Source organism: Rhamphochromis sp. 'chilingali' (genome assembly GCF_963969265.1).
Source record: "Rhamphochromis sp. 'chilingali' genome assembly, chromosome: 5".
In the NCBI taxonomy this organism is placed as follows: domain Eukaryota; kingdom Metazoa; phylum Chordata; class Actinopteri; order Cichliformes; family Cichlidae; genus Rhamphochromis; species Rhamphochromis sp. 'chilingali'.
In genome coordinates, this window is record NC_137932.1 from 41,824,314 (window position 1) to 41,839,364 (window position 15,051).

At 42.3% G+C, this 15,051-nt stretch overlaps 1 protein-coding gene across 15 annotated transcripts in view; it reads left to right on the forward strand.

Annotated features, from left to right (window-relative positions):
• Positions 1–584: 584 nt before the first annotated feature.
• Positions 585–15,051, forward strand: part of adgrl2a (adhesion G protein-coupled receptor L2a) — a 90,890-nt gene continuing 76,423 nt past the window's right edge. For 3 of the 15 annotated variants that reach the window (XM_080882610.1, XM_080882612.1, XM_080882611.1), the window contains exon 1: positions 585–2,062. The gene's annotated coding sequence lies outside the window, so the exon portion shown is untranslated. The remainder of the gene's footprint in view (positions 2,063–15,051) is intronic. The other 12 variants (XM_080882598.1, XM_080882600.1, XM_080882601.1 and 9 more) reach the window with 8 other exon arrangements.

Here is a 15,051-nt window from a genome sequence, read left to right on the forward strand (position 1 = left end):
ATTTTACAATTCAGTGAACTGAGTACATTCATAATAATAATAATACAAGTCTAATGCCCTCTGTTGACAATCCGAGGAAACATATTCAAATGACTCCAAATGCAAAATGGCAGTTTAAGCTGTTGCAGCCAGAGAGACCACATGTGTTTTTAGTCCCAGCTTATGAATAAACATCTCTCCCAGATATGGATGCCTGTCACTGGATGACCTTTTATTACATCTGTTTTCTCTTTTTTTGTCCCTTGCAAAAACGGCCTGTATTATTATGTAAAATTATGCTTATGAAAACATAAGTCTGCCCCTCTCCTGCGTTCACCTTCACCTGGCAAGCATGACTCAACTTCACATTTCCCCATAGTGAAGCCAGGTGTGTGCCTGCGCTCTACCTGATGTTTAACGGCATTCCTTAACCAGATTACAGCACGCTCCAAGTATTAGCAAGACTCAAATATAAACATAAAACAGCTGTGTTTATTTTTAGATATTGTGAAACCAAAAAGTGGCCCTAATAAAAAACACCAAATAACAGCTGTGCCGATAATTAGATTTTCAAACTTTCATAAATATATATATTTGTTTGTTTTAATAGGAAAAAAACATATATCAGAGCTCAGCTTCATTACAGAAAGAAATGCTGTGCACGATGAAGTATAATAATCTGCATTTCACCCACAGTGGAGTATAATGTAGAAAACCAATATAACATACTGCATGCAGTAAGGAGTGCCAGGGTCAAAGTCCCAGAAGCCTGAAAAGAAATCCATTGACTGCTGAATGGTGTCATGAATCATGTAAAGGAAAAGAGGAGCGATGAAAAAAAAGAAGGGGGGAAAAATACATTCACGACTCTGAAGAGGTTCTTGATTTGAAAAACTGCTTGGCTCCGCTCACGCTTGGCTCTACACACCAGCGGCAGCTTGACCACTGCTGCATGGGCCAGAGTGCTGTCCAAATGGGGCTGGTTTGAGCGAGGGAGAAAAAGGTCTGTGTGCACGTCCGTGTTCTTTTGATGCTTGGTAGTATTACAGTAGAATGACTCCACTGTCATTGGTTGAATAGGCCGGACTGCCTACTGTGACAGAATATGGGCCTCTCATACCCAAAAGGAAGGCAGTGTCGCTTCTTTAAGCAGAAAAAAAGTGGGGCCAAAAATGAAGGCGCTGCACTCGTAATAAAGCTTTACTTTCTGTATGATGCAGTGGAATAGCCCCTCTGTAGGAAAATAAGCTGAGCACAGTCCTGCCGGGCATGATGATAAGTTGATGAGGACAGTCTGTGATGCGTCTAGACTCCGAGCCGTGGTGGATCTAGAATCCATGTCAGGTTTTAGTGTAGACCTGCGCTCAGACAGCTCCTGCAGTCGGCAGCCTGGTATCAACTGCACTGGCGCTGTTCACTGGAAGCCCGCTCAGCGCTGCTTCCTCCAAGTGTCTCAACACTGTGAGCGGGATCTTTACCAGAGGCTAGCCGCTGAAACTTGCCCAGTCCCCACACAGTATCATTCAGGGGAGCCAGGAGAGCAGCACCGGCGGCGGCTACAGTAGCGGAGAGAGATCTTCGTCTTCTCCCCTCCACCAGACACTGAAAAGCCCCACTCTTGTCTGTCCCTCTCAGTCACTCAAGTCCTTGTTTTTTTGGTCCCCGAGCTTCGCTTCTCTTTGACTCTTGTTGTTACCGCTGCTGCTGCTGCTGCGTCGGGGAGTGAGGGCGCACGCACAGGGAGAGCCGAGACTGTATGAGCCGCTCAGAGGTGTGCATGAGGTGGCTGATGAGTTAGGACTGAGCTCAGAGCAACACCTTGCGTGCCATGGAAGTGTGCGCTCGGTGCAGGGGAATGTACGGGCAGAAAAGGAGACCTGCCGCTTGAAAGCCAGCCTCTGTCCCAGACAAGGCGAGCATGCCTGAGACCTGCAGACTCACTCTCTTCGCTGCAGAGGAGTTCACATCAGACTGCCTTTCCACAATCTGACATTTTTTAAACGAATCTTTTTTATACAGCTCACAGTTTCCTACTCACTGTCTTCAATCAAGCCCCGCGTGGCTACACTGCTTTTCGAGAAAGGTAAGAGTAGATTTTATTTTACCCCCCTCCTTCTGCGCATTAATACCATCAAAACTTATGAAACATCCAAACTGCAAACTAAGGTATAGTAACTTTTACCTTCTGCCTCGGTCACTTCTGAACTTGCGTTTCGAAACTTGTTTAGAAAACGACAGATGGCGAGTCAGATTTTGTGTCTGAGTCAGTTGTTTTAGGAAATTCGCATTATAATAGAGGCGCCATAAGTTTAACGAGACTAAAATAATAATAATGATGAATTTAAAAAAAAAACCAGAGCAACACAGTCTGCAGTGGAGTACCGACGGGTGCCGTGGTTAATTGAAAAGTGCTTAATCAAAACATAAGCAGATGTGGATTGATTTGTTCGGCTGCCGAGTCTGAACGTCTGAATTGAAACAAATTTAAAGTGCGTGTGTGTGTTTGTGAACGTGTGTGTGTGGTAGGGGGGCTCGGCAGCGCAATTTCTATGAACCAGAACACGTAAAGCGTCATTTAATTGGGATTTATGCCTCCAAAGTTGAGGTGGAGTTTTGCTGGTGGTATTGGCCACTGAGGGTTTTTTAAATCCACTGATGGGTCTTGTTGCTTTGAATGGGGATTTACGCTGGAAGCTGTGACCTGAGAAGTGTTGTCTGCCTGTTTCTGGAGAGCATTCACGGGCTAATCCATTATAATTGGGGTTAGGCTATTTGTCCCAAAAAAAAAAAAAAACGAAAGAAAGAAACAGACAGAAAATAATTCGAGCCTCAACTAGAGATGTAATAATTAGTTTTGCCTCAGAGCTAGCCTGTGAGGCAGTTGGCTCCGAGGGTGGAAGGTGACGTTGGAATGAAATGGTGAAATAAAAATAAAAAGACGGGAGCATAAAAAATAGGAACTGATTTGGCTTGCTTACACTTAACTCAAACCCAGTGGGCGCAGAGTGGCAGTAAAAATTAGATCCTTTTACTGCGCATTTATTATTTAGGCCCACCGATTCCGAACGTGTCTTGTCAACCATGTGTTAAAGAGGAGGCGGGAGACGCGCACATGCGGTGCGGTGCGTGCCTCTCCTTTTGCTGGAGAAACACACAGCGGTCACCGCTGATGCATGGCTGCCTGGAGCGGAGCAGCAATCTTCAGTGATCGATCAGAGGATTGGGTTAAATTTAGCTCCAGCAGACTTCACATGCCCACAGTTTTTTTCTTCTTCATCTTCTTCTCTTTTGGGGGGGTTCAGGACTAACCTTAAGAAGGCGAGAGACAGACCTTCGAATTCCTGCCTGGAGTACTGTCCATAGATGTCCCTCATGTCTGTCTTTAATATATCTGCACAACACATTCTCACGTATACGTACTTGTCCATAGCGGGTTATAGAGTTAGAGTAAAAGAGGATTTTCCCCCCCCTTTTGCCTCGTATATTCTTAGATAATTTTTCAAATGAGAAACAAAATAAACCTAATTGCAAAGTTATTGTTCATCTTCTCATATTCTCCACAAATCCATACTCTCAATAAAAAAGTGTTGAAATTTAAGGAATTTATAAGAAGCATGGCTGCTGCTCCCTGAATACTTTTTTTTTTAGTATTGTGATGATGATTCCATTGCCTTGTACTTGTATTAAAAAAAAAGGTAAAATTAGGCTAATGTGAGTGCAAATTCCAGCTGTTTGGAAGGAACATATTAGCATATCAAAGTGGTCCTTGCACAATTGAAGGAGTCATATATTCTGCCACTGGTTTTGGCTGATCCTGAAAGGCTTCAGAATGAGTGTGTGAGCTAGTAAAACTCAAGTTTCTTTCTCCATTCTTCTTGTGCACACGTCCCTCTGACATCTTGCATATAACATACGTGCCATGGCATCCTCACAGTGAGTCAGTTATAGTAAACAATGGGGGATGAAAATGACACGAAATTCAAAATGTATAAATGCTGGCGATGTTTGATTCTTGGTTAAAGTAGTAATAAAATTGTGTGATTTTGTGTGGGAGTCTGAAAAGAAATACAGGTCTATCTACACTCAGTGGAAATAATGTAATCTACCTGTGAATGCGTCCTAAAGAAGGAGACCGTCTTCTCAGATGTCGTTGCTTGATATCTTAAGCCCGGCTATTATGAGTAGTTTACCAGTATGAGAGCACCTTTTTCAGTCTGTAGCCTCGTTTGAATGGAAGTGCGTCCGGTTTCAAAGAACTGAAGCTGCTCTTGATGTGCCAGAGCCCCACATTGCCTCTATTCGCTTGCATGTTCGTCTCCACTGGCGGATCAATAGAGCCCGGCACACTCCTGTATGGGTCTGAGGGAGACATATCACTCCTTAGTAAACTTTGGTATACCACGCTGTCATAGAACGCAAGGCTCTCGAGCGAGTGTGAAAGGGCGAGTGGGTGTGAACACATCCAAATTTGCCACATTATGGACTCTAGCTCCATTTTCTGCTGGGATGGTCCCCTCCTCAGAACAGCAGCTGAGCTTTTTGGATATTTGACGTGTGGATTAAACAGAAATGACGCAGCCTTCATTGCCTGTCCAGATTTTTTCTAATATCCCAACAAGCCAGACTTGTTCCACTCTGGTTTTATTAAGGTAATTTGTTATCGATTTTATTCACTGTGAGCTTGCACATGCTGACCGGTGGTGGCATTTGCTCACTTTGCTTTGTGTCTCTCTGTCATGAGTGTGGATGTGAGCCTGCGATTGGCGAGCCACTACGACTGATTTAAAGGTTGCTTTGTGGCTGCATGGATAGCTTGTGCCAGCCTCGCACTGTCAGGATGCTCTTCGTTCGTGTGAGCCCATCTTTGCTGTCCTTCCTGCGCATCAGAGTCTTTGTTAGCTAAGGAACAATGACCAATTTAAAAGTGTAGTTGTTGTTGCAAATGATGTGCTAGCTGCTCCACAGCATAATCCACCCCCCAAATAATAAAAGAAATGATGGAGGCTTTGAGTGTGTCAGCAGAAGAGGATTGCAGGGAGTTAGATTTACATCCCATTGCTTATTTGGCGTGTGAATTGTGGGTTTGTGTTTTCAGATGCAATCTTTTCTTTTGCCTTAACCACCTACATGGAGTCATACTGTGCGGATAACTGCTTGCCATTAAAGGGAATAAACAAGGCTGTAAAAGAAAGCTATGGCAAATTTGATGTAATGTGCAGGGCTTTGGTGGGCCAGTGTACCTCCCCTTTCATGACTGATTTTATTTTACGATTGGCAATCAGTAAAACGCTAGTGCGCTAGTGTGTTCCCCTCCCTGCCATTTTGTGAAACATTTGTTTCCACTTGCCAAAGGCCTCTGGTGCAGCGGGGGGATTCGGTGCCCCTGAAATGGCAGGTGAAACTTTCTGCTTGCCTAAATAATTTCCTAGCAGAACATTACTCTGGGAGTGGAAAGTAGGGCTCCATTCAAAGTCTGATGACAAGAAACAGCATGAGCGTTAGCCGATAGATGTCACGATGGTTTGTCTGCACTGGCTAAGTGGCAGTCTCCCTTAGCTTATCTGGCATCTCTTTTTATGAAAGGTATTTGGAGATAAGGCCGTGCAAAGTGCAAAACTGGGTCATAAAATCTCCTTTTTTGTGTGTCCTCTGGTCACAAGATGACTGGGCGTAGCACGCCGTTCTGTTTGCCTTTTTTTACAATGTGTTCAAAACACTGCTCGTATTAGCAACGTGTGTTTAGGTCACTCAGAGAAGTGAAAGAAAATTCTGCCAAGAGATCACTGGGTGGAAATTTGATCAACAAATTGTGATTTAAAAAAAAAACATTTTTATATTAATCTCTAGAGGTATAAAAAGCGAGATTGCAAATAAATTATGTTTTTTTTTATTATTTAAAAATATTTTTTCTTAATTTTCAGACCTGACATTGTGGTTATTTTTGATGCTTTTATATATAAGTTGTTACATTTATTCCTATTGTAATTTGAAGAAGGTTGAAACACACACACACTCACACACACACACACACACACTCACACACACACTCACACACAGTCTCATTTTTGTGCTATGTGAACAGGACTTGTCCTTATCTGTGCACAGCTGCAACACTATTTGGGAAAATATTCAATTTCAGTGTGACAGAGGAGAACTTGGGAGGCAAGGCTCTAAGCAAACAGCAGTTATTGCGGCTCTGCCATAGCAGCGGAGAGCAAGGCCTGGCTGGGAGAGAGGGGGGATCTGCGGACGTCTGCCAGGGGAAGGAGTAATGTCTCGGCTGGATTATAGGCGAGCGAAGCACATCCACATTTAAAAGCCCCTTTTCCAACAAGACAGGGCTCTTATTTAGGGATGGTGTGGGTAAACACAGCAGAGCAATATATTTCCTCCATATAGGCTGCTGTCCTTGACAATTGTGACTCATTGCAAGTAAGAAAAGTTGCTTCTTTATTTTTTTAACAATGGGATATGGATGTTCTCCAGTATATTCAAGCCGACATTCTTGCAGCGAACAAAAATGGTAAGTCGAGTTTGACATTTCAATATAATTTTACTCGTTTGAGTGGCAGCGCTTTTATTTGCGTTTGCTTCTGGGGCTGTATTTTAAATATACCAAATTATTTACGTACCTGTTTGTTGTTGACTGTTTAGCAGTCTAGTGAACCGGGACCCTCTTAAAGAAATCTGTAGGGAACAGAAACACTGAACTAAAACTAATACATATATATGTATATCTAAAAAAGCAGTAGTTGTTTCTCCAGTGGATGAAAAATGAGCGAAAAAGATGTGAGAATATTTGGTTTTAGAGTTCTTCTTAAGTGTTTGGATATTGATCTACTGGGAGATGATTCAGAAAACGATACACTGAAGCATTTTGGAATCCATCAAAAACACACAGCAGTGTTTCCAGTGTTAAAATACTCTAAAAAGTCAAAGTGACCTGCAGGTAGATCCACTCCCATAAACGGTGCACTTCCTTATTTGCAGCTAAAGTCCTGCCAAATACATGTTTTGTTCTGCTTTTTTTTTTACCGCCCCCATCGTTGCATATTTTATTCTATACGTTTATTTGTTTAGGCGGTGGTTTTCTTTCATGATATTTTATTTTACAGTATGTAGTTAGGGAGTGCAGAAGCTTTGTTCTTGTAACGTAGCTGCCAAGTCAGATGGAGTTGAGCGTCTGGTCTGGGAGTTTCAGAGGAATATCACAGGCATGGTAAGTTGCTAAAAACTAAGCTAATCAACAAAATAATTGTCTGTTCAATTGCTACCATGCCAGAGACATCAAACACAGCCGAGGTTGAAAAAACAATCAAATTATCTCTTAATGATTGCTCACGCTGACAGATGAGTGCTCGTGAGTCGGTTTTTGTTTGTAGGCGACATATGCGAGGAAGAAGGAAATTCTGCGGTCTCTCTCGCGCTCATAAATTCTGTGTATATTTTAATAATCTACATAGATATCCATCATCACCTGTAATAAAAACAATTTTATCTTATTATGTGGTTTTTGGCAGTGAAACAGAGAACTGTATTAGTCTATTAATTTCCTGCAGTGAATCATGAATCCTGCTGCTTTTATCCTCGCAGCACCCTCCATGTGTGGTCCACAAAAATGTTTCTATTTCTTCTCCAAACTAAAGTTTGGCCCCTATGCCGGCTCTCCCCTCCTCCTCACCCCCCCTCCCCGCCACACACCCTCCCTCTCTTTCTCTGTCTTTCTCTCTCTGCGTAGATAATGTCTCTGCAAATGATTTAACCGCCCTCGTTGAGGCTCCTTCCAGTAATTGAACAAGCAGAGACTGGGTGCTTTACAGGAAAACAATAGTCATATTATCTCAGATCTCTACTACTCTCAGATTCAACAAAACACAAGGTTGGACTGGACTTTGTGGACTGCTTCACATCTGAATTGAAGAAAAGAATCAGGTTTGCTTTCTCTTGTCCAACGGGAGAAAAAAAAAATGAAAAGGGCCGCGGGAAAATGGGTGCCATTACTTTACTCAGTGCATGTGGGCTAAAGTGCAGCCTCAGGTAGCGCTGCTAATAATTAGTCACAAATATGCTTTGATAAATGGTGATAATAAATCTCAAGGTGCCACTGGAATTATTATTGATATTTTTATTGTTATATTTATTATTATGCACATGGCTGAATATGAAAATGTGGCTGAAACCTCCACGTTTGAGCGTGATTGCTCCGGGTTGGTATTTGTTTTGCTTTTTGGCACAGCGAGGGGAGCTTTGATTGTGTTGCTGTGGAGCTGAATTGACCTTGTGTGTCAGAATGAGCTTTTTCTACGCCTTGTTTCATACGCAGCACTGTTAGGCTGAAATGGCCTTGGGAGGAGTTGTTCTTGACAGAGATGCATTGTTTCAGGCAGCCAATAAACCACTGCACTGAGTGGCTACATCTGTGAACCTCATCTTGACTACAGTGTGGGGCTAGCAACAACACGGCAACTGTCACGGCTGCACCTGCTGCTGTCTCAGTACAGAGCCTCCCTCTCTGTTACCCATAGAACCGCATCACTCTTTTCCCTGTGACAAGCCAGAGGCAATGGTCTCTGCGTAGGTCAACTGAGGAGAAGCTTCTTGGGAAAACATTTTGAAGGCAGAGGACAAAATGTCAGTCCTCCCCCCCAAAAAAGAGAGATGTTAAAATAAAGTTTCTGCCCCGAAGGCCGGGATTTGGTTCCGCTGGAGCTCGGCTATAAAATTCTGTAAGTCTATAAAACATAGAGGGGCTTGTTTAGTAAAACGTGCCCAACACTTGAGGGTCCATTTTTCAGCGCATTTGTCCAGCCACAGGAACGGTCTGGGATATGACAGCAAGCTGTCCCTCCATGATAATGTGAAGGATGAATGCAGATAAATGGAGCCGACTCTTCTGTACACACACGCCGCATGTTTGTGTATCGAGGCCATTCAGAAGATGATCTGATCAGCTACGAAGAGATTCAGGGGCATTAAAGGCTTTTAAATCTCATATGTACACATATTTGCCGCGCCGCTGTTAAAAGTCACAAAGCCGGGCTCTGGTGTGGAAATGCACGAGTAAAACTCAGGTTTGTGCGTTCACATTGCACGCTTCAGTGAGTACCTGAAAGAGAACGCAAGAAGCAAGAAAATATTTTGCAGAAAATGACTAGCGAATCGATTGTACATGATAACACAGCCATCATGCTGTCTCAGAAACAAGATTATTGGAGGGGAACAATGCCGAGAGAATTTTCAGCCAGGAGAAGTGATGCAACGTGTCCACTTTCCTGCCAAATTGAACTTAGGGGTGTGAAAAGCAATGCAAGGATGTGAGGAATGGGTCTGACGTGCATGCAGACAGTGTGGGATTAACACAGGGAAAGATTGAGCGACAGTGGCCGGTGACTTCTCTTTACAGCTTTGCTTGTACAGCTGTGCCAGGCCTGGCATTCACTGCTGCCTGTTGGATCCAACTCCTCCTCTACTGCCGTGGGGGTGAGGTAATGAACATCTTAAATACTGCAGAGAAGTTGCTCCTGAATGTGTGTGTGTGTCGATGGAGACGTCAAATTATTCATGTATTTATAATGAAATTTGGAGTGCTTAATATTGACACGCGTCTCTGTACTGATTTGATCTTTTTGGCATTTGCACAGGAAAAAGACATATACAGGCTGCCCTAATAATTCATCGTGCCTCCTTCTAAATGAGGTGTGAGGCAGCTCTGCTGGTGTGAATTCTGTTATAAATCACACATACCCTGACTGCTTTATCCATTAGAGCCACCGGTTTGTCTAATTCAGTCCACAGCAAACCGGTTTAAGTAATTAAGATGAGTGTGAGAACTGCAGCTTATACTTCACATCTGTTATGTTGTGACTGAGCAGGACGTGCAGAAGCAGAAGAAATGCTATTAGTTGCACAACTGCAATAAAACTGAGGATGCTCACCGTATAGATTCCTTGCAATAAGCGCAAACAATAACAGCATGTAATAAATATTTAAGGCTAAAATTTCATTACCGGCCAAATGTCCAGTATCTCCGTAGGTGGCAAAAATGTTCTTCTTTGTTGTGTTATAATGCATTTTTTTAAGCTGCTACATTTTTACATATATTATTTTTGATTATTTCAGAAATTAAAATTGAACGATATTTGGATTTCTCTTTGTAGTTTAAGAGTTTTATCGCTTTGCTTATTTCTTAAATAACTTTAAACATTAACAATAATTTGAGGTGTGTAAAAAGCAGCCTCGCAATGCTGTAACATATTTATTGCTCGATAAACAAAAAATTTTAAAGGTGTAATTTTAGTTTGTTCAAGAAAAAAAAAATAGGTCAGGTTTTGTGTTTGGTGGATATTTCGTGTGTGTGTGTGTGTGTGTGTGTGTGTGTGTGTGTGTGTGTGTGTGTGTGTGTGTGTGTGTGTGTGTGTGTGTGTGTGTGTGTGGCATGAAAAGAGATAAATGAGGCCAAAAAATGCCATGACCTGCTAAGAAATAAACAGATAAGCCAAAGCAGGGAAAAAAGTAGTTTTATCTACTTTATAGCTGTGTTTTTGTACTGGGACCATTAAAGCGAACATGTGTTCACATCCTTATAAATCACCCAGTGATAAAATGAAAGCAAGGTTAAATGATGACCAGACAGAAAGCTCTGAGCAAGCTCTACAAATTCTCAAGTACTGCATCTGTGCCCGGCAACACATGTTTCATTTTTAGCTTCAGCATCAGCAGCTGAACCAATGTGATGAGTGCTATTTTGTAGTAGTTGATGGAAATGGGGAAAAAAAGCTGTGTAAAGAGGACAGTCAAATGGGTGGGTGGGGGGGCAGAAACTGGTGCTTTTTTTTTTTTTTTTTTTTTGTCGTTGCAAAAAGTGGAGCCAGTGGCATTTCTGTCATTCATCAGCTCGAGCTGATTACTAGTGAGTCTGGAGTGAGCTGACAGGAAGCGGCTCCTGCAGCCATTACCATCAGCCCGGCCCGGGGGTAGGCAAGAAGCTTCAACTCCAAGGAGGCAGAGACGTGTCTAAAGAATGGAAAAGTTTCTCTGTGCTCCCTGAAAACATCTCTCTGGGTATCAGGGTGAGGTAGTAAATTTTGCCTAAATGTTTAGCTTGTTTTTATTTATGTTTTAAAGGTCTACCTAAGACGAACATTTGCTCTGTAAACGGTGGTGTTGAAATGTGGGTTCCAGACACCAAAGCTGAGCCTTAACAATCAGCGAGAGATGGTGAATGTTGCAGACGCTGCAACGCCTACTCGTTTTACAGTTTACTGCAAGGGCCAAAAAATAGAGACGAAAAAAAGGGATCTTTTATTCTCTCACCTGAAAAGGCTCGAGGCTCCCGTGGAAGCAGCGTGGAAAAAGCAGGATTGTGCAAGCATTACTTGGAGACGTTTTCTGAAAGTCACTGCCCATAAGACTTTCTCAGGTGCATGCTTGATATTTAAATGATAAGTGAATTCAGACACAATTCATACAACTGGAGCAGCAGCAGGCTCAAAAAATGCCAAATGTTGCTGCAGATGTTTTGGTGTAAAAAAACCCAGGAGGATGACATGTTAAATGTATTGATTTTATTCTGTAGTTACCTTTCATAACATTAAGTCCTCCATATACCCATTTGTTTTCAGTGTTAAAAAACATATACGAGTTACCCACAGTCAGTATTAGGTTGCACCTTCCAGTCTTTTCAAGCTTCCTGGATTTTCATGTTTTTGCAAAGAGCGATATTTAAAGAAAACACACAGAGCAAAAGGTTGCAAGCAGCATCTCTTATATTTAATGTGGAAATTCCAGAAAGTTTGCATGCTACACATTCGGCTGCATTTTAATTAATTTCATAAATACGTAACTGTTTCCTCTTTTGTAAATTCACCTCTTTCTCACCTCTCTTTCACATCCTTGGTATCCATGAAGATGAAATGCTGTTGCTAACAGGAACGGGTTCATCTTAGCTAGCCGCTTTAGTCGCATAAATCCTAACATTTCATCTGCGCGGCTCGCTTCATTATGTTTCTCCGAATGGTGCGTCTTGTTAAAAAAAAAAAGAAAAAAGAAAAACAGCGTCCATATTGGCGCTTGTTGTTCTTCAGAGGATAGTTTTCCTCCCCAGCAAGAGTCCTTGTCAAAGTGTTTTGCTCCTCTGCCACTGTGGGGACTTTGTGTTCTCACTCACTTCATATTCATAGTGAGTCTCATTCTTCTGTCATTATTCTGTATAACTTAGAACTGTAGCAATTACACTTCAATGGATTACCTATGCAGACATGCAGAGATTAAAATCTTGGCTTCCTGCTACCTCAAACCGCGGTGGTTCAAAGCTACAACCTGCCCTGCAATCCGCTATCGTTTAGCAGAGCACAAAATTGGTCAACCTCTCATAGTTTGTTTGGGAATTTGAATCCCTTTGGTATTCAAAACAGGAGGACCTTATGACAGGGAGATAATTTCACAGTGAATGTTTTATCGCAGTCTGCTTGACAGTCTCCTGTATTTGTCTGCTCTCTCTCTCCTTGTGTCTTTGGATTCCCTGACTTTGGTCCAGTTATTCGAAGGAGAAAAAAAACAACAACAAAAGAAAGCCCTGTTTATCTCCCCCCCCCCCCCCCCCCCCCCTTTTTTTTTTGTTATCACAAAGGAACAAACACATATTAAACATACACAAGGTGCAGAAGCAGTGATTGCTGTATCTGCTGTCCTACTGTGGGTGGCAGGGGACGATAACATAAGCCACCGATTCATTTACATATTTTTTCTTTATTCATGTCAAGCCCAAATCATGGTCAGTTGGGAAATGAGGAACATTGGTGAAAAGAGATGTTTTCGCCCATAATGAAGATTTTTTTATCCTCCTGTGGCCTGCCACGTGTTTAAATTCGGGCAAAGTGCAACAGCAGCAGCGCCGCTCTTACGTCAACTGCACGCAAGTTTTCTTTAATCATCCAAACTGCAGTTGAAACTTTTCCACCTATTTTTAAAAAAATCGAATCTCTCTCTCAGTCTCAAAGAAGGCTGATCCATTGTACAGTGAGCAGGCGGGAGCGAGAACCTATAACACCTTAGTTATTAAAATTGGGGGAGATGGAACGAGCCAATCTTGGCTTGTTTGCATCACAATCCCCCTCGCGCTGCTGATGTTATGCAAATGAGGACGGTAGAGAAAGCTCAGCCCCAAAACTGTCCTCTCCCTTTCACAGCTGAAGGTGGGCAGAGGGCAAGGAGTAGTGACACTGGAACTGCACGAGGAAATCTAATGAAGCAGCCTCCCCAAAAATTCAAAGCAACCCAAATTACTCGCTTATGTCGTGCTGCTGTGTATAAATGCCATATTAGATGCTTTTTTTTCTTTAAAAAAACTAACTATGTAGTCTCACCCCTTTTTCACTCTTTTAATGAAAATATGTTTCATGTTATTGTGCAGCAGAGTGTGTAAAACATTCATTTGTGAGCGGCAGCAAAATGCCTTTTAGACATTTTCTGTATCTTTAAAAAAAGGCCAATATACATTCATCGTTTTAAAAAGCACCGTTACCTGTCACGGCAGTACTGAGTGAAGATTTAGGGCTGACAAGTGATTGCATTCAGGAAAGACTACACCCACTTCTTTTGTCTAAGTTTCCTGACGAGACACAGCGCTATACCTTGTTTAGCTTGACATACGCCGCTCCCCCTGTCTGACAAAGGCATTCATGCCATCTTTTAGATTGGAAATAGATTCGGCAGTAGTGGGATAGAAATGCGCTCGGATGAAGTACGCTACTGTACATCCACTGCTGAAATCATTCGTACAGTATTGCTTCTCTTCCTGTTTAGCTGATGACTGAGATGATGCAGTGGCCCTTTTGGCTTTGGCTTTGTCCTTCCCCTGAGCCACAGAAAGGTTAAAAGCATTAATTAGACATTAAGCATAGTGCCTCTAATCTGAAAGAATTAACATTCTTCAAAAATATATACATTTCCACAGTAACACAATAACTAGTTTTACAGGATTTGATGCAATTTTTGCCAATTTTTGCCTCTGATGCATCAACAAATACAGAGAAATTGTATTAGGGGCACTGCAGTGAGCTGAGTCTAGGTAAAAGCTCCTATTAAGACATTGTTAAACATAAAAGCCACAAAGGAGAAGATGATGCAGACTGTCCGGAATGTAAATTCAGCGTATGCCAAGTATTTACTTAATGACATATCCGTCAGTCGAGGTGCACTGAAAACATTCCTTCGTTTTTCAGTTTCTCTGCTTCTCGTCGCCTAGACGAAAAAAAGTCGCAAATAAGTGTCTTATTTTCACGCTCACGCTGCTCCATTGAAAACGCGTCTCTCACAAGTCGTCGTCTCTGTTACTTTCTTCGTGTTTTGTGTTGCTGCCCACTGCCTTAAAAATTAATCATCCTGCTTAATAACGCCTCACGATCACAGTGCATTATTGATGGTGAGTCCTTAATAGAAGGATGAAGCGAAGGTTTTACCCATTCAGCTGCTCCGTTTGGAGGGGGGCAGAGGATGACAAAAGCTGCTTACTGGTGCATATCCGTGTAAATACGGCGCATTATTATCATAGACTAAAAACCAGGCCTTGCGCTTCCAAAAGGTCTTGGTCCCTCTTTTGCAAACAGCCATGTTGTTTTAGATGAGAGGTGACTCATATGTAGAAAAAAAGGTTGTGTGTAGCGGACGTTAACCCAACTTTTATGCTGTCCTGATGTGCTCTCGGGGCGTCAACCCTGCAAAGTATTTATGCGCACACACTAATTGGATCAGGTTTCTCAACAGGGGACTATATACTACATATTGCATGCATTCTCTGTATTTCAAGGTGAATCACACCTTGTCAAGGACTTATTGGACTTGATTGGCAGGTACTATCACCATGAGATGCCCATATAATGGCAGGGCTCACTTACCTGACCTGCCTATTTATCTTGCTGTATTAATGTCAGCCTATTAATTCCTAAGCGGAGGAACATTTGGCAAAGACACCGTTTAACAGCCCTGGCTGAATCATTCTTATCTCTGCAGACCTGAAAGGAATAGTTTTGTGCTATCAGCAAGTGGAAATGACATTTTGAAATTTCATTCGAG